The sequence below is a fragment of the Lissotriton vulgaris genome, chromosome 3_1 (genome assembly GCF_964263255.1).
Source record: "Lissotriton vulgaris chromosome 3_1, aLisVul1.2, whole genome shotgun sequence".
NCBI classification, from domain to species: domain Eukaryota; kingdom Metazoa; phylum Chordata; class Amphibia; order Caudata; family Salamandridae; genus Lissotriton; species Lissotriton vulgaris.
The window spans coordinates 1,700,435,511-1,700,458,609 of NC_141689.1; positions in this window are offsets into that span (position 1 = coordinate 1,700,435,511).

The window sequence follows — 23,099 nt, forward strand, 5'->3', positions numbered from 1 at the left end:
CAGCTCTGGGGAGGGGGGAGACTCAGCAGTCCAGCAGCAGACGGGCGAAGGCAGGATGAGCCCAATGGTCCTGGGGCTCAGTTCAGGGGGCAAGCTCGTTTCCAAGCCCTTGGAGATCGTTTCAGGCACAAGTTCTGCAAAGTCCTTTCTGGTCTTTTTTTCTCCTTTCCTCAGCAAGGCCCCAACTGCAGGCCACCCTTCCGGTCAGAGACAATACTCCTCCTCCAGCTTCTCCAGGTCCTTCTAGTCGGGCAGAGGTTCTTCGTGGTCAAAACAGGATCTAATTTCTTTGGAGCAGGGCTCCTTCTTTTATAAACGATTTATTTTTTTCTTGCAGGCCAGGGGGGCCTGTGCCTAGTTCAACCCGGTTTTGGAGCACTTTGTTTTGGAGACTTTGCTTCTTCTTTCAGGGTGCAGGGCAGAGACATCAGACGCTCCGCAGGAGGTGGACCCAGCATTGTAGTGGCAGAGCACAGCCCTATTCAGAGTCAAGGGGCACTCCTCCCACCCATCCTGGTCTCCTGGAATCCCCCAGCCCTGTCAATCACAGAAACCAGACAGTAGATACACATCCTGGAAGAGGTGGGCTGAAATAGTTAGGCAGGCAAATGCTAATTTTCTGAAAGTAGCATTTGCAAATACAGATTATTAAAATAAACTTTAATAAAATAAGTATTTTATTATTCTGAGTTCAGGCATACTAAACTTGACTTTCTACCATGCCCTCTGAGTCTGTTAGGATTATATATGTAATAATTCCAGCAGCCAATTCTGGCCTATGGTGAGCAGGTAGCCTTACAATAGTGAAAAACGAAAATGGCTGTAGTTCACTATTAGGACATGCCACACACATCAGGGCTTGGCCTACCCTATGCTCACAATGCACCCTGCACTTGGGCCTACCATAGGGGTGACTAATATGAAGTTAAGGGAAGGTTTAGGGACTGGCAAGTAGGTGCACTTGCGCAGTCAGCATGACAATACTAGACTGCACGCAGGTTCTGTAATGGCAGACCTTAGACACATTTTACTAGGGGTGGCACAACCAGTGCTGCAAGCCCACCAGCTCACTTCCGCATTCTGCAGATGCGAGGAAGGAGAAAGGCAGCGTTTGGACCTCTCCGCGTTTTCTTTTGAAAACAATTAGAGATTACTCCTGCGACTCAGTGACGCCGGTTACTAAGCAACCAGGCATACACGGCAATAACGCTCGTTTCCGCATTGAGAAGACGACGGATTGAGAAAGAAAGCGGTCATTGAACACATCGCGCTTTCAAGAATAAGTAGAGAGAGGGTACCGATTCATTTCTTGAACAACATCGCCCCGAAAGATTCGGTGTGCCAAATTTAAAACAAACCTTTGGTGCGGACTAATCGTCGCACACATGATATTTCACCACAAAAGGGTGCCCATTGACATTGGTTTTTAACCGACGTGCACTTGGAAACATTCCCTATCCCTCCCTGATCCCGTCCTGATGAAGACCCTAAGTTGAGGAATCTAATCACCCGGAGTATACGTGGGTCGAAACGTCGACACTTCTCCCTTTGGAGCCTGCATCTAATATTTTTTGCCCCCCCCCCCTTCCCCTCTTCCTCCGAATCCCCTTGCCAAGAGTGCAAATTATGGACAATGGAGGTGATGTTTGATAATTAGAAGCGAGTAAAAAGAATTCATTTTTTACAAGCGTGAATTAGGGCAGGCTCATTACTTTGTATATAGCAATTTTCACACCTTGTTTTCCTGATCTCTTCGATCAATCACTTGAGCACCAATCTTTATCTTTCTCTGTGCATGGTCATTTTTATATTAAATAAGATTTTTGTTGTTTATAACATGTAAATATTTGTATTCTCTTTTTCAAGAATTATATATTAAATCAAAGAATCCAGTTGGATTCAATTGAATTTTTGAGTGTCGGGTAACTCTTTATGTATAAGCTTGTTACTTTGGGCTAATGTACTTATTCCACCAACTATATAGATTTATTCTACAGCTGAGCAAAAAAATAATTGAATTAGAATTCATAAATTTTGGTATATGTTGAATCTATGTCAAGGACCACTTGTTCACTATAATGCAAGCCCACCAGCAGCATTTGTGTTTACAAGCCCTGGCACTCCTGGTGCAATGTACTAGGGACTGATAGTAAACCAAATAAGCCAATCATGGAAACCAATCAATGTATACATTTTTCAGGAGGGAGAGCATACACACTTTAGCACTGTCCTGCAGTGGTAAAGTGCCCAAAGTCATTAAACCAACAAAAACAGGTCAGAGAGAATATTGGAGGAAGGCAAAACGTTCAGGGATGATCCTGCACAGAGGGCCAAGTCCAACACTTGTTCATTTCTATGACAAATTAAATAAATTCTCCAAAAGGGAGGAGAGAGGACTGGCAGCTAGAATGCATATCATCTCTAACAATAACTGCTACTCCTCCTCCATGCTTAAAATCCCTATCACATCTATGGATGTTGAAACCCTGTGGTACTGCTTCCTGTATTTCTATGTTGCAGGAAAGATCAGCCCAGGTTTCAGTAATAAAAACTAGTGCAGGTCGATATGTTTCTATAAATAGATGAAACTCACTGCTATGTTTTATCAGAGATCTGGTGTTTAATAATACACATGATAGCACTTTTAGGCCTTTGTTCGCTTCCTTATTAGGTCCTTTTATTATGTACTTTTTATTAGGGGTGGGCGGAATTTGTGTTATCGCGTTACGCAAATCTCTGCGAAACAGTAAAAATCTCTGAGAACACGCAGAAATTCCACGAACAGGCGGAATTACTTGTTTGCAATGCTTTTTCCTGTTCACAATTGCTGTTTGCGTGCTCGGGTGGAAATATCTAGCGAACACGCATTTTGAGAATGCGAACAAGCAAAAAAATTTGCAAAGTCACGGAACGCAGAATTTTTACCAATTTCGTGTTACCAAAGACCGTAATCAGACAGTCCATCTCAGCACCTTCTCGGCCTCCCCACGTACTGTCAACTGTGGTGTCCCTCAGGGTTCTGCTCTTTCCCCTTTACTTTTTAACCTTTACATCTTCCCGCTGGTTTTTGCTTTACAGAACATGGAGGTCACTGTATATAACTGTGCAGATGATCTCCAACTCATTTTTGATCTTTCCTCCCTCTCAGGAGTTGGCAGTTTCCAGTCCGTCATGCTATTTATCCGAGACTGGATGAACACCAACCAGTTAAAACTCAATCTGGATAAAACTGAACTTGTGGCGACGGGCGGCGCTGCCAATCCCTGGTCCTCTTCCTTCTGGCCCTCCTCACTTGGACCCCCTCCTCTCCCTTCTTGTTCAGTTAAAACCCTTGGGATCAAGCTTAATAACCAATTAACTCTCCACTCACACATTAATTCGGTGGTCTCTTCTTGTTTCTTTACACTTCGAGTTATCCGGAAAGTTGCCAGATTCTTTTCCATCTCTGCACTAAAGCTAATCCTGATGGCCATGGTCCTGTCAAAGATTGACTACGGAAACATCATTTATAATGGAGCCCCTGCTTATGCCTTGCAGCACCTACAGTTAGTACAAAACCAGGCTGCCCGCCTGGTCTTTGGCCTGTCTAAGTCCCATCACTCGACCCCCTTACTCAGGAGCTTACATTGGCTCCCGATAAAACAGCGAGCCAGGTTTAAGCTAGGGTGCTTGACTTTTCAAGCAAGAGCGGGTACAGCCCCTGCCTTCATCAATTCGGCAATTTCTCCCTATGTTCCTTCTAGGGACCTCCGCTCCTCTAGCCCAGCCTTACTAACTACGCCTCAGTTCAAAAAGAAGCGGGCAGGGGGGCAGAAGTTTGCCGTACTTGCTCCCACCTTCTGGAATGACCTCCCCCTATCTGTAAGACTCTCTTCCTCCTACATGGAGTTTCGGAGGTCACTAAAAACGTTATTATTCCAGCAGGCTTTTGGCACCTAGCTCTCTTATCTTTACTAGCTCTCTTATTTCATTCTTCTAGGGACCTCACCAGCGCCATAAAACTGACTCCGTTTTTTAAAATTCAAATTCAATTCTCTGCGGAACACGAAATTACCCAAATTCCGCAAGCGTAACGGAATTTACCGCCCAGGCCTACTTTTTATGATATTCAAATATTTTTTGCATTCAGTAACTACCATTAAGTAAACAGTGACACCTTACTCATTATGCGTGCCCGGGTTTCCATCCCATTTATATTGAGGACTGCCAGAAATATCAGAAAAAAAGCTTGAAAATCATCCTCCCACAATGACTGCCAGCTGGAAGCAGAATAAAGAGGAAACAACTCTATCCCTAACAAACAGTACACCCCACAGCAGACCGGAGAGTTCAAAACCACAAAAGCAGGTAAGAACAGAGATAATCAATCAACCAATCAATCATATCATTTGTAAAGCGCACTACTCACACGTGAGGGTCTCAAGGCACTGGGGTGGGGAATGCTGCTACTGCTCGAAAAGCCAGGTCTTGAGGAGTTTTCTGAAGGTCCTGGGTCTGCCGAAGGTGGATGGGGAGGGTGTTCCAGGTCTTGGCGGCGAGGTGGGAGAACGATCTGCCGCCTGAGGTCACTCTTCGAAAGTGGGGGACTGTATCGAGAGCGAGGTCGGTGGAGCGGAGCTGGCGGGTGGGGGTGTAGAAGCTGAGTCGTCTGTTGAGGTATGTTGGTCCGGTGTTGTGGAGTGCCTTGTGTGCATGGGTGAGAAGCTTGAAGGTTATCCTCTAGTTGACCGGTAGCCAGTGCAGTTCTCTCAGGTGGGGTGTGATGTGGCTGCGGCGAGGGATGTCGAGGATCAGGTGTGCAGAGGCGTTCTGGATGCGTTGGAGCCGTCTAAGGAGTTTGGCCGAGGCTCCTGCATAGAGGGCGTTTCCATAGTCCAACATGCTGCTGACAAGGGCCTGGGTGACTGTTCTTCTCGTTTCAGTGGGGATCCACTTGTAGATCCTACGGAGCATGCAGAGGATGTTGAAGCAGGAGGAGGAGACCTGTTTAGTCATGGAGAGGGTGGAGTCGAGGATGACCCGTAGGTTGCATGCGTGGTCGGTGGGTGTTGGAGAGGTTCCCAGTGAGGTTGGCCACCAGGAGTCGTCACAGGCTGAAGGGTTAGATCCGAGGATGAGGACCTCCGTCGTGTCGGAGTTCAGCTTCAGTCGGCTGTTCCTCATCCATTCAGCAACAGCCTTCATTCCTTCGTGAAGGTTGGTTTTGGTAGTGTGGGGGCCCTTGGTGAGGGAGAGTATCATCTGGGTGTCATCGGCATAGGAGAGGATGTTGAGGTCGTGCCGACAGGCGACTTGGGCAAGCGGTGCCATGAAGATGTTAAACAGAGCTGGGCTGAGGGATGAGCCTTGGGGTACACTGCAGATGATCTCGGTGGCTTCGGAGCGGAAGGGGGGAAGGCGGACGCTCTGTGTTCTGCCAGAGAGGAAGGAGGTGGTCCAGTCCAGGGCCTTCTCTTGGTTCCCAGCGTTGTGGAGTAGTGTCCGTAGTCTGTAGCAACAGACCGCGTCGAAGGCGGCTGACAGGTCCAAGAGGATGAGGGGCGCCGTTTCTCCGTTGTCCAACAGGGACTTGATGTCATCGTTGGCGGCGATGAGGGCAGTCTCAGTGCTGTGGTTGCTGCGGAACCCGGACTGGGAAGGGTCCGGGATGTTGTTCTCTTCGAGGTAGCGGGTCAGTTGTTTGATGATGGTCTTCTCGAGGACTTTTGCCGGGAATGGGAGCAGGGAGATGGGCCGGAAGTTCTTGAGGTCCTTGGGGTCCACCTTGGGTTTCTTGAGTAAGGCGTTGATCTCGGCGTGCTTCCAGCTCTCCGGGAAGCTTGCTGTCTCAAAGGAGGTGTTGATGACTTTCCGGAGATGGGGTGCGATGGATGTGCTGGCTTTGTTGAAGATGTGGTGTGGGCATGGATCTGACGGAGATCCGGAGTGGATGGTGTTCATGATCTTGATGGTGTCATTGTCGTTGATGTTGGTCTAGTAGAGCAGGCCGTTGGTGCGGATGGTGGTCATGGTGGTGGAGGTCTCAGTGGTTGTCGGGCGGTTGTGGCATTGAAACTGTCGTGGATGTCTGTGATCTTGAAGTGAAAGAAGGTGGCCAGCGAGTTACACAGGTCTTGCGAGGGTGGGACGTTGTTGGTGTTGGAGCTGGGGTTGGAGAGTTCCTTCATGATGTTGAAGAGCTCTTTGCTGTTGTGGGCGTTGTTGTCTAGGCGGTCTTTGAAGGAGGCCCTTTTGGCGGATCTGATGAGGTGATGGTGTCTGCGGGTGCCATTCTTGTGTGCGGCGTGGCGTCCGGTGTTCGTTCACAGAGCCAGATCTTCTCCAGCTTTCGGTAGGTTTGCTTGGAGGCCCGGAGGTCTTCAGTGAACCAGCTGGCTTTCTTGTTGGTATTATTGTTGGAGGGTTTCTTGTTCGGGCCGAGGGTGTTGGAGCAGTCGATGATCCAATGTCTGAGGTTGCGGGCGGCGGTGTCGGGGTCGGTATGGTCGGCGGGTGGGGAGCTCTGGGCGAGGGTGGTGGTTAGCTGGTCTTCGGTGACTTTACTCCAGCAGCGGTGAGGCATCTGTTGGTTGCGGTGGTCCGTGGTGGGTTTCTGGAAGGTGAAGTGGATGCAGCGGTGGTCGGTCCAGTGGAGTTCAGTGGTATGGTTGAAGGAGACGTGGGGGCTTGCGGAGAAGATGAGGTCAAGCGTGTGACCGGCGGAGTGGGTGGGTGTTGTGACAAGTTGTCTGTGTCCGAGGTTGGCTAGGTTGTCAATCAGGATGGTGGAGTTGGTGTCGTCATTGTTCTCGATGTGGACGTTCAGGTCCCCAAGGAGGATGTAATCCGTGGAGGCGAGGGCGTGTGTGCTGACGAAGACGGCGATGGAGTCGCTGAACTGTGGTTGGAATCCGGGCGGTGTGTAGATGAGGGTTCCTCTGAGGGTGGTGTTGGGGTCGATGTGGATCTGGAAGTGCAGGTGTTCGGCGGTGCTGAGGGTGTCGTCGGTGTTGGTCGAGACTATGAGAGTGTTCCCGTGGACGATGGCGATTCCTCCTCCCGCTCTGTTGGTGCGGTCCTTGCGGGTGATCTTGTAGCCTTCCTGGACGGCTATGGCTATGTCGGGTGCTGAGGCGTGGTTCAGCCAGGTCTCCATCAGGAAGGCAAAGTCTGGGGAGGTTGAGTCCAGTAGGTCCCAGAGTTCAACTGCATGTTTTTGGGTGGAGTGGGTGTTAAGAAGGATGCAGCTGAGGTGGTTGTGTTCTTTCCTGGTTGGCAGCATGGTGGGGCGGATGCTTGTAAAGCTGTAGTTCCTGCAGGTAAAAGCTCCGTGGGTGCGCTTCGGGGCGGCCAGGAAGCAGATGTGTGATCGTCCGGTGTTGAGTGCGTGGAGGGTTCTGGCATCGTAGCGGTGTCGGGCGTCGTGGCGTTTGTGGTGTCCAGGGGTCCTGGCGCTGGGCGTGGTCCAGGCACGGAGGGGCACAGACGGGCTTGCCTTAGGTGCGCCAGCGGCCACTGCGCGACCGCGTAGTGGCTTCCATATGAGGGGATGAGGGGATGAGGGAATGTGGGAGGAGCAGCTGGGAGGCGGGAGCAGGGCAGCGAATGGGATTTCAGGTGGGCGTGGCCACAGGGATGCAGCAGCAGGAAAAATGGGCAGGGGCCGTGGGTGAACTGGGCACAGGAAGGAAAAACAAGTTTAGGCAAGAAAACAAGTACAGGCACAGAGGAATAAAAACAAGTCTGAGCAAGAAAGCAAGTTAGGCACAGGGGAATAAAAACAAGTCTGGACAAGAAAGCAAGTACAAGCACAGGGGAATAAAAACAAGTCTGGGCAAGAAAGCAAGTACAGGCACAGGGGAATAAAAACAAGTCTGAGCAAGAAACAAGTACAGGCACAGGGGAATGAAAACAAGTCTGGGCAAAAACAATACAAGCAGAGCAGTGCAGCAGCGTGGGGAGCGACCTGCCTGCGAGCAGGGTCATAGATATGTTTAAAACAAAAAAAAGCAGACCCTAAGGAAGTATTTAAAAACTAAAAACTCTCGCGCTGTGAAAATAGATTTTTTAATACCCAAATATGGGTTTTTCTATACTCTGGACTGAAAAAAACCAAAACGTAAAGGTCTTGTTGACGCAGTCTTGCATGCAAAGTTGTCCATGAACTTAGAAGAAAATAACACTTTCAAGTAAGGAAATTACATTAGTTCATCTTACTTTTCATTTCTTGTAAATTCTGAATGGTGTTCCCTGAATATTTTTTTAACTTTACCCTATTTCCTGAAATTAATTGCCCAATATACTCAATCTCTGAAATTTTCTTTATTCATGTTACCGTTTTCCTTTTTTGGTTGCAAAACCCTGATTGTGTGAAGTTTTTTTTATTAAGAAGGTGAAAAAAATATATCATATATCGAAATAAAGCCGGTACTCATTGTTCCATTGCTGAAGAAACCTAGTGCTGATCAAACTGTTCTTTCAAATTTATACCCAATATCGCTATTATTTTTGGCAGGATTATTCTTGGAGAAATATATTAATCAACAACTTTCCAGTTTTATAACTGACCCCTTTCTCAGAGCAACACAGTATGGTTTACTGGCATACAGCAATGAAACTTCACTGGTTTCAGCCTTAGATGACTTAATAATGCAAGCAGCCATGCCTAATGCAGCTCCCTTAGTTCTTTTTGATTTTTCCACGGCCTTTGATACAGTATCTCATTCCATTCTTCTAGCCAGACTGGCAGAGGTCAGGATAGGATGATCCCCCCTACAGTGGTGAAAAAGCTGCTGTAAGGATAAACATCAAGCTGTGTACCTCCCTCCTTCTGTGTTGCTTTAAACATCAGTATAAAAAGGGGGCATATATACAAGCCCCTATTGCCATCTTAGCGTCACTTTTTGTGACGCTCTGGTGACATAGAACCCTTTCACATGTTTACAGGGTTGCGCCAAGCAATTTAGTGTGGATTAACTCCACCTTGGAAATATGCCCCTCTAGTTGCAGTCCCCTGCATCAAAAAGGAGTGCAAAGGATGTTGCTGTGGGCATTCCGCCGCAACACCCATTGCTTTTTGATGCTGCCCCAGATTTACAAGGCTGAGGCAGCATCAAAAACGAATGCCATGGAATACCAGGCATTAGAATGGCATTACGGTGCAATCCTGACATTTCCCCTGTGCTGGTCCCCTTTTGGAAACCTAGCGCCAATGTAGGCCCCCGTGCACCATGGTGCAAGGGTGCCTGTGTTGCGGGGAGGATTGTTTTTCTGCAGGAAGTGGCACCTATGCTGGGAGGTATATTTCTTTTTCTATGTGTGAAAGTAGAATGCAGCACATATAAAAAGAGGAAGACACTAGGAGAAATAGATATATTGCTCCTTGTTACACCTCCAATGGGGAAGGCGTAACTTTTTGACAGTTTCCCAGTACTGGTAAATCTGGGAATGCATCAAAAACCATGGTGGTTGCCTGGGAACACCCACACAACACACATGGAAAGCTTTCCCAGTGCAAACTGTGGGCCATATTATCAAGAAAGGGTGATACATTATCGCCGCTTTTATCGGCAGGAAACTGCCTCTAAAGCAGCGATAATGGACTTGATAATATGCCCTTGTGAATTCCCATAGAAGCCCAGGTTCGTGTTAACCTGGGCTTCTATGGGAATTCACAAGGGCATATTATCAAGCCCATTATGGCCGCTTTAGCGGCAGTTTACTGCCGATAAAAGCGGCAATAATGTATCTCCCATTCTTGATAATATGGCCCTAAATGCGATGCAGTGATTTGCACTGTGTTGCTTTATTCTAACGTTTTGAAGCCACATGAAGACAAATATTGTGGCTTTAAATGGCTTCAAAAATCTGACTGAGGGGTTTGCATTTCTGATGCAAGCCGCTAATAAATATGTCCCATACACCCTAGGCTCCCTTCCCAGGTTAGCCAGATTGTGGTGCAGCTACTATTGTTAGTTACCTTAACTACTGTAACTCTTTGTAGCTAGGAGGGATGTATGTAGTTACAATGCATACTTTTACAACGCATACCTTTACAACGCATTTTTTACACTGCAACATCCATTACAACCCAGTCCATTACAACGCATGCCATTGCAACGAATTCTTTTTAACTACCTTTACAACGCATTCCACTACAACACATACTACATTTACAACGCATACCATTACAACGTATACAATTACATTGCATGTATGGTAAGTATTGGATAGTGTAGGGGTAAAAATTACTATTCTAACTCCAGGGGGTGCACCAGTAGGGTTAGTATTGGATAGTGTAGGGGTAAAATTACTATTCTAACTCCAGGGGGTGCAACTGTAAGGTAAGTGTTGGATAGTGTAGGTATGCGTTGTAATGGTATGCATTGTAATGACTGCATTGTAATGACATGCGTTGTAGTGGTATGAGTTGTAGTGACATGTGTTGTAACGGTTGCGTTGTAATGGCATGCGTTGTAATGGATGTTGCGGTGTAAAAGTTTCGTTGTAAAGGTAGTGCGTTGTAAAAGTTATGTTGTAAGTGTTGTTTCCCAGCTAGGAGCCTTCAACAGTGTACTGAAGAAGCTACAGAGAAAACAAAACATGGTGGCCAAGATAGCTCTGGGTCTACCAATCTCTTCCTCATCTTCGTCTGCCCTCTGCTGTTAGCAGCGGTTGTCAGTGGTTAAAAGGATTTTGTTTAATCTCTGTGCAGTCCACATGGATCTTCTCCAATCTGGCCCTATTTATCTTAAAAATGAATATAAATCTATGTTCCCAGTTACCACCTTTGTTCTCAGGATTCCTCCCTTCTCTTTTCTCCAAGAGTTAACCTAGTACACTCTTGTGGAAGGGCGTCTCTGTCGTTGCAGTCAAAGTTTGGAATTCTAAGCCTCTACCTTGAGTAGGATGTTATCTCTGAAAAAAAATGAAAAAAACATTAAAGACCTAGTTGTATGCATATTGATTTGGTGTTGTTTGGCTTTCTGGTTTGATTGTTTTCTTTTCTCCGCTGCAGGATATCGGTGCTCAGTTCTCTAGGGCCAGGACACCTTCACGGTATATGCATGCTCAACAAAAACCCATCACAAATAACAGATCAGAATCGTACAGTAAAGTAAAGTATACAGAAATCAACCTATACAATGAAGAATTACCAGTGCCTTAAGAGGATGCTGGTTAGTGATTTACACGGCTTTCTTCTGAGCATCTCCTGTCTTGGTCTCTCATCCGACTTGCTTTCCCTTTATACTTATATGTAGATTTTCTTTAAGAAATTAACATTGAGAGTTTCTAACCAAGCTGTGGCAATCCATAGTGTGACATTGATAATAGCCAAGGGTATTGGTTGGAATTTAGAATGAATACATGAATATCTGTTTTACTCCTATCAACACCTAGCGTAATAAGTTTAATAGAGAGTAGATCTTGTACATGATCTATCTTAGATAATACATACAATATTTGCCTCCATCTACTAATCTTGAAAGGATGGGCATTCTGCAAATATCGTAAATCTATCCATTTCTGGTGAAACGTGGACAAGCTGATCTGCTGCATTTTTGGCACTGAAATAATCATTCAATGAAATCAGAAATGTGACCGAAAAATGGTTTTGTAGATTTGCTAGGAGTTATAATTTATTTTCGGATTTATTGATGAGTTTTAAAGTGGTGAAAATTCATATCAGTGTTCAATGTAGCAAACCAATAGTGCGTTGGAGAATCTAGACGGTCTGCACGGCCTTCGAAAATAATTAACTAATAATCGAGAAGTCCTTTCTTGGAGTTCTTAAAACAATTAGTTCAATAGAGGGAGATGCACTGAGTAGAGCCTGCCTTGTGCATTATCCCCCCGAAACAAAATCCTGAAAAAAAAGTATACCTTTGTAATCTAAGCCAAGATGAGAATTGTCCCACCAGAAAATAAACAGCCAGAAATATTTGATAAATGTACTTTCCAAATCTTGCAATAATGATCATGGAAGATGTCTCCGAGGGAGGCCAATTTCATGGAGGCATAGTATTGAGATGTGTTAAATTGCATTCTTGTGCCCAGATTTTAATTTCAACATCATGTAAAGTGTGTAGTGCTTCAAGGACTTTCACATTGTGTTTTACCAAATTTGACCATAAATAAAAACATCATTACCATAAATAACTTTAGCCCTGGCATACCACATACCACCTAACAAACATGACATGACTCTTTAAAAAAATGAGTATGCAGACTAAAGGCCTAAAGGGATGATCAAATAGCGATTTGTGTCCATTAATGCTACAAATGTAGTCACATTCCTACAGTCAGGACATACACGTTTTAGGTGATATGCTATGGGTAAATCCACTGATTAAAATACCTTTGCTTCACGTAATAATATCACCATTTCACATATGTTTGGAATGGATATCTGTCCGAAACTACATATCTAATCAGTTCCCCCAGGCATACACACTGTTTTTTAGCTATCATCACAGGCGATACCCACCCACTGTTTAATTTTTTTTGTCTCATAACACTTGAAATTCCTTTACAAATGAATCATGAATCCGAATTTGGCTATTGTGCACTTTATTGACAACAAGCTTGACCTCTTCTTTCATATTATCTTATGAATCAAATTCTTCAAACAGCCACGGTTACCCTCAAACAGAGCAGAATATTCTTTGACACAATCTACTCTTGTTCTAGTTCACTTCGCATTAATTCTTCTTCGTTTTCAATGAATGGAATTTCGAGATTAAGATACAACTTTACTTCAAACTGCTATTGTTGACTGACACAATTTATGAAGCATCCTATGAAATACCCTTTTATTTTTATTAGCTCATCGCAATAGTTACCAATGGCAATGGTACTCTGAGCGGGTAGGTGCATCCACTTTCTGTGCCCCAGGGCACTTAGGTATTACAGAAGCGGCTGCAGATGTGTAGTCACACCTGTAAATCAGATTGTGCCAATGCTACAAGTAAACATTTTAACTTGTCAAGGGTTCATATTTATATTTTAAAATGCAAATAAATAAATATGATTTATGAAAACAGAAAAATATAAAAAAGCATTCTACAGTTTATACAGTCTCGTATATGCACAACTCTCTCACTGAAACAAAGATTTAAGTCAGGTGAAAGTGTCAGTTACAAAAAACATTTGAAACTATAAAAAACACTGACGTTCATCAGTTATAAACTGAAAAAACTGGGGTATAACCACAAGCCCCCATCACCACCACAATGTCACTTTCAGTGACATTGTGATTGCGAGAGGGGCTTCGCCTTATTTACAAGACAGCATTAAGCTACTTAACTCTCATAATGGATCATGACCTAAAGCCGATCAAGGAGGAGGCTGGATTGTTACCAATATTGTACTAGATTTGGGTATGGTCAATGGAGCCTTAAAGCCATACAGAGAAGCCCTAAGTTACATCATTGTGTTAAAAGATTCATATAAAATCCCTTTGCTGGTGCACATTAAACGGACCCTTAACATACTAAGGCTGGGTAGCCTATGTAGTACTCCCACAACCCTGAACACAAATGCTAAAGGTTTTATCAAGCAGGCATACTGGGCTCATTTGATTACACGTAGTGAGTCCTCTGACTCCACAGGTAGCACGACCAAACCCTTTCTTACACACAAAAATATATTTTAACTAGCGTGTGTCCTGGATGGATTATATCAGCCCACCCATTAGCACGTTCCCTTTATCTGCATTTTCACTATGGTAACCTCCCATTAGCTACCTACACCTCACGATGGGCCTCATCAACCGACAGGTTAACTCTTTGCCTGGTTTGTTCTTCTATGGATGAAGTGGAGGAGCATTTCTTATTTCTTTTTCCTGGGCATATTCCAGACTGAGTCTTAGGTGGATTTCTACAAAGTGTCGGGCATTGGGCCTAACTGATCGTATTAATTCACTAGGTATATGAATAAATGACACAAAGGCGGTTGTGGTCTTTGCAGTGGCTAAATTCCTCAAGTCTGAATGACCAAAGCATCCGATGATTTTAGATTCTATTAGATCCTAGTTTCTGTAACAGAAAAGGTAGATTTTTAATTTCCTTCATTTGTAAGCTTGAAATTTGAGTTATTAGAAGGATATTGCTGATTTGAATATTGTTAATATTGTATTCTTCACTTGATAATGTTTGTGAATTATGATAGTTTATGGAAATGGTTACATTATTGTACATTGTGGATAAATTTTTAAATTCCAACTGAAGATAGGTTTGGAATTTGACATATGTCCCTTAAAACTCACAACCTAAGTGGGTGAAATACAAGAAAAGAAAATATTACTAAACAAGACAGAACAAAGTCAAAGAAGAACTGAACCAGAATGTGTCTCATGTAAGCTTCGAGAATTAGGCTTGCCTACAAAATGTACAAAACCAAAAGACACACAATTGATGGACGGAATGCAGAACAAATCGAAACATTCAACCCCAGTCAAGAGATCTGGATTAAATCCATCATTCTTTTACTCACCATGCCACCCCAGTTTAGACCTGGCCATATACAAATTAGTCTTGACCTTATGCCTCATGGGAACAGTCCAGCCCGAATTGCAAAGCCAGGTCCTACCTGGACCGGAAACAAGCATCCTAGGACTGGTTTACGGGTTTCACCCCTCTTCAGCCAGGATAGCTTGATTCCAGTGGCACAGTGAGCCCAGGACCTACGTCTGGGCATACCTGACGGACTTAGAGCAAGAAAGCAAAAGACACACAATTGTTCTTTTTGCACTTGTCACCCCGAGGGGGAAGGGTATGCTCAGACGTGGGTCCCGTGCTCTCCATGCCACTGGAGTCAAGCTATCCTGCCTGATGAGGGCTGAAAGCCAGGAGCCGGTCCTAGGATGCTTATTTCCAGTCCAGGGAGGACCTGTCCTGGCAGTTCGGGCTGGACTGTTCCCATTGGGCACAGGGTCAAGACTGATTTGCATATGGGTGGGTCCAAACTGGAATGGCATGGTGAGCAAAAAAACGATGAATTTAGGCCCAGATTTCTGTACTGGGGTGAAAGTATGACATTGTTTTGCATTCTGTCCATCAATTGTTCCTTTTGCAATTGTCACCCCGAGTGGGACAGGTATGCTCAGATGTGAGTCCCGTGCTCTCCATGCCACTGGAGTCAAACTATCCTGGCTGATGAGGGCTCAAAGCCCGAACCCGGTCCTAGCATGCTTGTTTCCAGTCCAGGGAAGACCTGGACTGGTAGTTCGGGCTTGACTGTTCTCATTTGGCACAGGGTCAAGACTGATTTGCATATGGCTGGGTCCAAACTGAATTGGCATGGTGAGCAAAAAAACGATGGATTTAGGCCCAGATCTCTGTACTGGGGTGAATGTATGAAATTGTTCTCCGTTGTGTCCATCAATTGTTCTTTTTGTACAAAAAGTACAAATGCTGTTCCTTTTACACTGCATTTCCATCTTTGCATGGTTGAATCTTTTAATGAAAGCTGATGTCTATGATTGCGATTGACGCATGTGCTACATTTCAGCTGGGTCCCAAAAACATTATTTTCACATTTCTTTACTAGCTTTTTTTTTCTAAATTTTAAATTTTAAAATATTTTGTCAAGAAAAGGACCCCTGTAATCGGTGTTCTAATTATACCTTTAAATTGCTCAGGCATCATTCTCATAACTTGGGGAATTTCACATCACGATGTTATGCATAATTCTCAAAATGGTGAAAGTATATCAGTTTGTGTAATTAAATGCCACTCGCAGTAAAAATTGACTGGAAGCACATAGGAAGGACCGGACTTGAGCAGCTGTTGTTTGCTGTGCTTTTGTTTAAATTCACCTTTAAGCCAAAAATCGATGCAGGGACGCATTTTGCACTAATATATTGCATGCAATTACAAATGTGCACATAATTTGGAAAATTTCACATGGATACTTGAAAGCAAATTGCACAAATTTTGCACACACTCAAATCACATAATCCCATGTTCAGTAGTTCAACAATGCCCTACTTGCTTTGTTATTGCCATTAGACTGTGTCTTAGTCCCATAGAGAGAGCTATGCCGTGCAACATTCGAAGGATAGTCTAATATAGCAAGTCTTGAAGAAGACTGAGATTGGCTACCTAGCACATCAACATCACCCATCATGCACATCTTTCCAAAGATTTATAAGAAGATAAGAGAATTTGATGATAATACTCCTATGGAAACCTCTGGATGCTGCTACTGAGCTTCAACATCTGCAATCAGAGTTTAGCCTGTTGTAGGGGCTTGAACTGCCTCGTTTTAAATAATATCCTTATGATTCTAGAATTTTCTAACCTTTTTTCTCTCTGTACTGTTGGAACTATGTGCCGCCATTACAGCATGCAATGTTCCATCTTGGCATTTCACCTTGCATAAGTCTACATCATATGATTTAGAATGTTTGATTGGATTTGGTTCTTTGGAAAAATACTGTTTTGTAACTAGTTTTATACCACCTTTCTGTTCCCAAGAGTATTACTGGGCCACCCGTAACACACGTTGTGCTCAGAGTGACTACAATTCTGCAATCCAGGTTTCTGTGAAGAATGGGTTTAGTTATCAATCATACCCATACGCTCCAATATTTGTTGGTAACGTTTTTGGACTTAGAGCAAGTACTATTTTACTGTCCTGCCTCAAGTTAGTTGCAGTATAGATAAAAAGCAGTAGATAACATTTCAATCACGTCAAATTTTATTTGCTGTTTTTATCTATTTATTTTTATTTAAAGATCCAGAGTGATCTGTTTCTAAGACTTAGTGCTCATGCCGCCACATCTGTTGCCACACATTCTATGCTACAAAAAGGTGGCAAGGTTTAAGTAGATATCAATCTGTTATTTTACCAACCGCGCCTGCTGCTATTTTTAAGAATAGTGAGGTGATTTATACCCTCACCAGTGGCCTGCCAGGTCAGTGAAGACTATTGCCTTTGTTCCTCGGTAGAAGATTGCTTACCTTATTTAGAGATCCACACATTCCTGGCAGAAATCTCTAAACCTTCATAAGAATTGTCACTGTGATATTTTTCTGAAGTTAAGCGAGTTTTGCAAGCTTCCACCATGTTTGTCGCACCCACTTTGGAAACTCTTTTGTGCTCTGAGAACAAATTCCAAAAGCTGGAATTAACACTTGAAACTCCAAATATCAATGGTTCTGAGCAGTGGGGTCTTTACCCCATGGTCGTTGGTACCCTCGATAGATGTTCCTTTATTGCCCATCCAGTGAAAACGAAAGAGTTCATCACTGTGCCCTTAATAGGGTGGGGTAACAATCACTGTGACCTACCAGCTCTGTGATACAAGGACCATTAGGTTAGAGCTGGTCCTGCAGTTCACTTCATAGCGGTTCCCAGCGCACCTAACTCTAAGTACCACCCTATGTTCTCTCTGCTTTTTAGGCAGATGACCGTCCTATCCAAAGAGTAGTTATAAGCACATTAGGTAGGCGGTTTGGTGCACTGCAACAGTCTCTTCTACAGTCGTACGTAAGCCATGATGCAATTCTTCTGGAACCAATATGGTGCAGTTGCACTGTTTGATTGATTATTGACACTAGATTTGTTTTTAGAATTTTATTTAATGGCTGGTGTGCATGATATTCAAGTCCGTGTTGTGCCATTTACTTGAATAATCCATTGCGTTGAACCTTCTAAATAGCGGCGGACCAAGGGACACTTATCACCGTGGTTCCACCTTTCAAGCAAGATTCAACATCTGAAGGAAGCATCCGGGTCTTTGTAGCCACAGCCAATTACACTTAGAACTGAGGAACATGGGCAGTGTTATGAATGAGTAACAATCATTTCTATGTCTTTGTTTCCATGCTCTCCTTTTTCCCACATCTTTCCAAGCATAAACATTAGGGGGCAGATTTATGAGGCCCTTGCGCCACGTTTAAGCCGCTGTTGCGTCACGCGGCGCATCGCTACGAACGATTTACAACGTGACGCATCTAGGCAGATGCGTCACGTTGTAAAGCCCTGCGCCGCTTGTGGGCGTTCCGGCGCAGGGTGGACGTTCCGGGGCAGGTGCGCCTCGCAAAAGTGGCTGAGTGAAATCTATGAGATTTCACTCAGTCATTTTTAAGCCAATGCTGCGTCAAAAGCCTGCGCCTGCTTGAAGCAGGCGTAGGTCTTGACGCAGCATTGTTAAAATGGGGCACCCCCGAGCCTTGCTGGAGCTGCGTCGCGCTTGCGACGCAACTCCAGCAATGCGCCACATTTCCGGCACAGATGCGTCACCCATCTGTGCCGTTTTTGCACCATGGTGCGCCGCATTATAAATGCGGCGCACCATGGCTGGCGGAGCTGTGGTGCACTGTGGCGCATGTTAACTGGCGCATCCTTGGGGATGCGCCAGTTAACATAAATCTGCCCCTAGATTTACACTTTCAAGCCATTTTTATTAAAAAATCAAAAACACTTTCCGATCTGAAATCCATTCATTTTGTAATTTGTCCATCGATGCAAGTGACAGATGATTTGAATGGGCGTGGCATGGTTGCAAAGCTCGGCATTATCCTCTTTAACTGATTAGATCAGGTCCTGGCTCCCAGACCTCAGTTCTTCACAACCTATTGTGCAGGACCGGGCTACAAGATTAACATGAATCACCATTGTTAGAATGGGCTGAGTCTACTGATGCAAATAAAACATCGATCCTTTTGGGGATGTTGAGAAAGTCTCTAAAAGGAAGGCACTGGTCTTAAGTAGTAATAGTATAGTTTTCTCGGGCTAATCCTGGGCCCCATGACAGTTACTCCACCCTCATGCCTTTCTTTGTAGCTGAATTTTAGTAAAATCGCAGAGACTGGCCAGAAACATTGCTGTGAAGTTGAACTGAAAGAAACAAGGATTTCGAAGAAAGAAGGTGGCAGGCACGAATGACTCATGGCTGCCCCCCCCCGCCCCCCCCCCCCCCCGCCCCACCCCCCATGACGACAGTATTACTGTAAGTCACTCTTTGTTCCTAATATGGCTGACTTCACACGCACTCACATTAATGCTACACATTTACACATTTACATTTGAATACTCGAACACAGTTGCAACACAGCTTTCGAAATTTTATTTAGATTTTATTTTATCACTGTGTTCTTAATGCTGTTATTTCATTGTGCCCAGCATTTTATTTTTATTGAGAAGAGAAATCTTTCAGAAATGTCAGAGAAACTGATAATTCATCCTGTTATTTAATTTTTGACTGAACATTTTCATTTTTATTAGCACCGTGACAAACTGTACCTCCATGACATGGCAGATGCAAAAGAACGAAAACATTTCCTGGTGCTTCAGATCATCTTTGACATTTTCTCGAGAAAATAACCTTTTTTTTTGGGAAGGGTGGCAAAACGCGATTTGAAGAGAAATGTGATTGCGATTTTCAGTCTTTATTACACGGCAAGTTCCAAAATTAGTCCCTCCCAAGATGAAGAGAGCCATTAGCGAACAGCTAACAGGTGCTCCGAATGAGGAAAGATTGCCTGCCCCAGACTGAGAGGTCTGCCTGTTGATTTATTTGAGAAAGCTGCAGTAGTTAGTACTTGATTCAGAGCAGGAGTGGAGTTTCTCCACTCTTCATCTCCCAGTGAAGACGAATGGGCTCTCATAATGGACCTTGCCCTGACAATAGGAATAAATGACTGTGATTTCTGAACATTTTCAAGGAGACCTAGAGACTCAATATGCAAAATCCCCCATTCTGTCTTTGAAAGTGCAGCCTTGGATTATTACTGACAGCAAAGATGCAGTTAAAGTAAAGGTCATGCGGGCTATTGACAATAATAAATTCCCAGATTCGGTGTCTTTTTGCTGAGGCCCATTTAAGGCTAAAGATGAAAAAAGAAGCATATGAGAAAATGCTGTGCCTTCTTCCAGTGAGCAATAAAAAAACTGCTTTTGTTAACTGTTTTTTTTTTCTCTCTCAAGAATCAGATTTAATGAATTCAATCTTATTCTGACAAATTCCGACAACTGGTTGCAAAGGAGGCAGTATAATCCCACACCACCCAATTTGCATTAGCATATGTTAAAATTATTGTGCATGATTACTGGCTGTTATGTGTAAGTAATCGACAGCATTCCACATTTGAATAAACATTGAATGCAAATGTCTGAGAGGTGATTTGAAGCACATCTGCCTGGGGGGAAATTGTAGGCGTAAAAATCTCTAGGTTTTAGGTGAGTTGTTTTAGCATTTCTAATTTGCTATTTGCCTTATATGAAAAAAGGGAACGGTAGACCTGTAATTGTTTGCCACTTAATATAATTGGCAGTAAAACTGCCATGCAGTGATACCATATGAAGGGCTCTGCAGGCAGCAATCAAAATGATCAAGAGAACCCTTTATTATTTTTATTATTTTTATTACTTAAACCGTCAGGCTGTGTGTGCATGTGAAGTGGGACTCTTAGAGCTGATTGCTGTATTTATTTCTGCCATTGTATTGTCAGGTTTACAGTGTTACAGAGTGGAGATTTCACTTCCCACGCTATCTTGAACATCGCCGACAAGATGCCGTGTAATCAAGTTGCCTGTTTAGTACTTTATTTCATTTCGTTTATATATGTACCCAGTCACAGCCGTGGGTGCAGCAATACTTCCCGAAATGTGTACATTTCCTAGTGAAGGGACAAAGGGGCACACGCATCAACCTATTTAGGAAGTGTAAACGGTGCGAATCGGTAAATTCGGCCGTTTGCGCTTCCTAAATACGTTTTTGGGATGCATGAAACAGTTTTTCAAAATTCGCTTTTTTTGCATTTCCTAAAAATACAAATGCATTGAAGGAATCGCATTTGTGCGATTCCTTAAATGCAATGCATCAATTTTTAAAAAAATGCAAATTTTGAAATAGGAAGTGCAAATTAACACAAGGTTGACCCTCGTTTTAATTTGCGAAATTCTATAAAAAAGCACAAAAATGCATTTTGGAAAGTGTCATGATACAGACACACATGTCCTTAGGACATGTGTGTGTGAAACATGCACTTTAAAATACATTTCAGGGGTGCAGGGGGGGGTCCTTTGGACCCCCCTCTGGACCCTTGCAATGCATCAACAAATTGCGAATTCCAAAAAATAGAAATGCAAAACGGCATTGATTCCTATGGGCCTCTAGGCCCATAGGAATCAATGTAATGCCATTCCTTAATTGCGATTCGCAATTAAGGAATCGCAAATTCTGAAAATTAAGAAATCCTAAAAAAAATTAGGATTTCTTGATACATAGGATTTTGCAATTCCTAAATTGCGATTCCTTAATTTTCGCAATTTAGGAAATGCAAATTCATACAATGATGCATTTGCCCGAAAATATGTACATTTCCTCATGAAGGCCCTCAGCGACTATGCCTGTGCAAATAATGGCACTGTAGAGAAGCAACGAATATCCTGCAGCCTTGTGTTTCTTTCTACTAAGACCCTTCCCTCTTCTTGAAAGGATCCCTGGTGCTCCCACAAGAGTGGGTGCTGTAATAGGCTGACCTTCCCCTTATAAATGCTCGTAATCCCCCATCTGGGCAGGGTTCAGTCAACTGCACATTTGCAGATATTGTAATTTATGTAAACTGTCTGCAGACCCTTATGGTGACTTTCAGCCAGCAATAGGCATGCTATGACTTGTACTTCAGCTTTTTTCCATTAAAAAGTAGACCTAAGAACCCCCAGCCGCTATTAAATGGCGGAAAAAATAGGATTCGATAAATAAAACTTTTGCAGGTACATGCATCAATGTAGGCTTTTGCGATTCCTTAATTGTGATTATTAAGGAATCGCAATTAAGCAATTGCAAAAGCCTATGCATTCCCTAATTGCTACTCGCAAACTGCAACTCGCAATTAAGGAATGCCTTCCCATTCATTCCTATGGACCTATAGCCCCATAGTAATGAATGGGAGATTGCACGCGCAATTTGCGAGTACCAATAGGTACTCGCAAATTGCACACGCAATTTCAAGGGTGCAAGGGTGTCAAAAGGACACCCTGTTGCACACCTGAAATTGATATGTGCACACATGTTGCACACACACATGCCCCAAGGGCACATGTGTGTATAACATGCATCTTTGAAAAATCCACTTCTTTGAAAAATGCAATTAAGTGCATTTTTTCAAAGTTTTTGCAAATTACCATCAACTTCAACTTGATTGTAATGTGTGCCCCAGTAGAGAAATCAAAATGTGCGATTCCATCATGCATTGCATTGATGGAATCACAATTTGAAATTCCTTAAATGCAATTGCAATTTCAGAAATCTCAATAATTAGTGATTTCTTAAATTGCGAGAGCCTGACACGTTGATGCATCGCAGAAGCCCATTTAGCGGGCGCAGATGAACGTTTTTTGCGAATCGCACCGTTTGCGCTCACAAATATGGTTGATGCATGTGCCTGTTAGTATACGGGACTTTTTGCTAAGTATGAGTCTATTTATGCCAACATTTCTCACTCACATGCCAGTCACAACACGCAGCTAATCATAAAATCAATGATGTCCCAAAACTCCACAGAGGACTACAGGCAAATAGACAAAAAAAGAGAAACCACACATGCATCATGTTGGCACATTGGTTGTTTCTGAGAAAAATCAAATCCAATGATCACTAACTAATCCTATCAGAAGGAGGTGATTTAGTTTCTTGTGTTATTTGTTAGGTAAGTATAATCATCCCTCTGTGGTATCATTATGAATGTGTTGACTGTGGAGACATAGTCCTGTTTTTTTGTAATTCTTTAAACATATGACAGATTTACGAATGCTTTGGTCTAGGAAATGATACTGCATCGGTGTCTTATGTCTTAAATTAAGTGAGTGATCGTAATGGTGTATTATGCATCATAGGCCAAGAATTTCAAGTGGTAGTTGCAAAAACAATATAGTTGCATTGTTACCAATTGCAATTTGCCTTCTTTCCTTTTTTAAAGAAGGGGCCCTTTTAATATTTTTTTAGTGTCATAAAATACTATACTTATCTCTGTGTTGTCGTTGTTATTTTGAATGATAACTAATTCTATACAAAAAAACACAAAGACAAAGCATGGTTGTAGGAAATAACCATCTTCACACTTTCCCTAACTGTTTTGCTGGCTGTAGAACTCTGTGCCCTTTACCCC